This window comes from Octodon degus, unplaced genomic scaffold (genome assembly GCF_000260255.1).
Source record: "Octodon degus isolate 3935 unplaced genomic scaffold, OctDeg1.0 scaffold00071, whole genome shotgun sequence".
Taxonomy (NCBI): Eukaryota; Metazoa; Chordata; class Mammalia; order Rodentia; family Octodontidae; genus Octodon; species Octodon degus.
Window position 1 is genome coordinate 10,982,075 of NW_004524647.1, and position 2,774 is coordinate 10,984,848.

At 35.7% G+C, this 2,774-nt stretch overlaps 1 protein-coding gene across 2 annotated transcripts in view; it reads right to left on the reverse strand.

Annotated features, from left to right (window-relative positions):
* Itih5 (inter-alpha-trypsin inhibitor heavy chain family member 5) overlaps window positions 1–2,774 on the reverse strand; it is a 103,672-nt gene that overhangs the window by 39,540 nt on the left and 61,358 nt on the right. The window lies entirely within an intron of this gene.

The following is a 2,774-nucleotide window of genomic DNA, read 5'->3' on the forward strand; positions in this document are numbered from 1 at the left end:
ATATTAGATCTTGAAAGTACCAGAGAATTAACAAAACAGTGAGTAAAAGATCTAGAATAAGACAAAAATTTAAAGAAATCAGCTCAGCATTTCAATCACTTTCTTCTAAAAGGTGTTTATCAAAGCCAAAGAGGTTTTGGAGCTTGAGTATCTCTTTTGCAACTTCAAGTGCCAAAGTTCAGGTCCAGAGTCCATGATGCGTGGATACTCTAGCAAACCCCGTGCATTTTGTGCAAAATGGAAACACACTGGCATATGCAAGGCCTACAGATCAGCTCAGAGACATCTGGCTATGGAGAAAACACTGAAGCCCTGAAAATGGACTAAAATGATCCCAGATTTTAATTTCTCCATGTCCCCAACAGAAACAAACCAAAACTTTTGATGGCTTTACCATCATTCCTGGCCTCAAGCTGTTCCACACATTTTCAAGTACAATGTCTGTTATGAAAGCGAAAGTATCTTTTCACACTAGAAAAGTAGGCAAAAGACAATAAATATAGCACCTAAAGATTCCAAGAAATTGGAATTTATCAAACATACACTTTAAAATAACTAGGATAGAGGAGGAAGAAAAAGGAAATGAAAAAAAAAAAAAGAATTTAAAAAAAAATTTAAAAGATAGAGCTTCTGCAAAAGGGAAGAGAATAAGACCAAGAGTTGGGAGGACCAGAGAGGAATGAGAAATGCAAAAGATGAAAATATAATTTTTTTTATGTACACATTATGTACCATCTCCTCACAGAAATGTAATCATTGTGTACCACAAACACATACTAATAAAATAACCATATTTTTGTACTCAAAATAAAAAGCATTATCAAAAAGTTCATATTATTTATAGAATAACAAAATGAGAGAGCAGATACGAAAAAAATCAAACAGAATTTCTAGAAATACAAAGTACAGTAAGTTAAATAATGCAGTTGCTAAGCCTAACAACAGACTACGCATATCTAGAGAGAATGGCGTTGAGCTGGAAGACGGGCCTGGGATGAAGCACGGGAAGCACAGTGAGAATACAGAGGAGGGAGCCTGGAAATGAGAAGCGGAATGACTCTCTCTGGGGTCGCAGCAGAGAAAGTGAGCCGAAGCAGCTTCAGGGAGCATGCCTAGGCACACGTAGGCATTCATGGATCCCTGAAGTCCTACTACGAAGTTCAGGAAGCATACATAAGGGGAAACCCATGCCTAGGACCATCATCTTTTTTCCTTCTTTTTTCAAAAAAAATTTAAGAAGAATAAAAGATAGTAAAAAAAAAAAAAAAAAGAAAAAAAAAAAAAAGCAACAGCGGGCAAAATTGAAGTTTGCTGTTGATGGTTTTATATTGCATACTGTTGTCTTCAAATTAGTTGTTTAGATTTCCAGTTATAAAGATGCAATATCAGTTTTTAAAAAGTTATAAGAAATTAAAAAGAAGAAGGAAAAATTTAAGCATTGACTGTTCCTTTCAATACACCAGCAGAAATCAGAAGTACAATTATCTGAGCTATCGTATATGTTTACATAGATATATCTTCTTTCTTTCTTTCTTTTTTCTTTCCTTCCTTCCTTCCTTCCTTCCTTCCTTCCTTCCTTCCTTCCTTCCTTCCTTTTGTCCTTTCCCTCATCCCACTTGTTCCTTCCCTTTGAACAGATTCTTTCCCTTTCACAGTATCTATTATACCTTTCAGATTTTATTTACTTTTTCAGGAGAACCATCATCTCAAAGCTACCAAAAAAACCCCAAACCAAATCAAAACAAAACAAAAACCCCATAAAGACAAAATGGAAAATTTTTTAAATAGGCAAAATAAAAATATCCCTCAGAAGAACAGCAGTTAAAATATTGCAGAAGACATTTCTTTTCTTTCTTTTTTTTTATGTGTTTTGTACAGGGTCTCACTACACAGCTCAGAGTCATAGTGGTCCCCCTAATTTCAGCCTCCCCAGCACTGGGATTACAGGTGTGCACCACCACACCTGGCTGCCATGGCCAGCTCAGAGCACCTAGGGGCCAGGCTGGTGCGGCATGTGGTTCCAGGAATCGAACCCCTGCCCCTGCACTTACCTAATTAGGTGCTTAGTCCACTGAGCTATCTTGCCTACCCAACTTTTCAGTCATAACAATGAAAGTTAGTGACACTGGAAGCCAACTGAGAATTCCATGTCCTGTAAAAATATCTTTAAAAAATGAAGTAAGTTTTTTTTTTTTTTTAATCAGGCAAATGAAACTAAGATAATTCTTTACAATGCACCTACAACTAATTACTGGTGTTCTTCCTCCAAAAGAACAGTAAACCTAAAGAAAAAAATCAGTGACATAGGATGGAAGGAAGAGCAATAAAAATGGAGGAGTTGGCAAATTGGACCTGGACAAAATGTGCCGTTGATGAGCTATAAGGTGCTTCAGATGTGAGGTTATCTTCTATCTATTTTAATTAGAAATGGTATTTATTTATATGCTGAAAGAAAAGTTAATCTTCACATCACATTTTGCAATATGCATTTTTGTTCTTTGGGGTGTAAAGGCAAACAAAACACCATAAAAGACTGACAGAATTTACTACGTGATTTTAAAAGTATAAATAATCAAAGAAATCATTTGTAAAGTAATAGACTTAGATAAAGTACAGTCATTATTAGCTAGAACAAGGTTTGGTCACATGTGGGGTAAGACCGACAGGTACAAACAGGTGGCAGAGAGGGTTCTTATGAGTTTTGAGAGAGTATCTAATTCTATACATACTTTACTAATTGAAAAAATAGTGAACTTAGAAATGAAAGTTGAAGG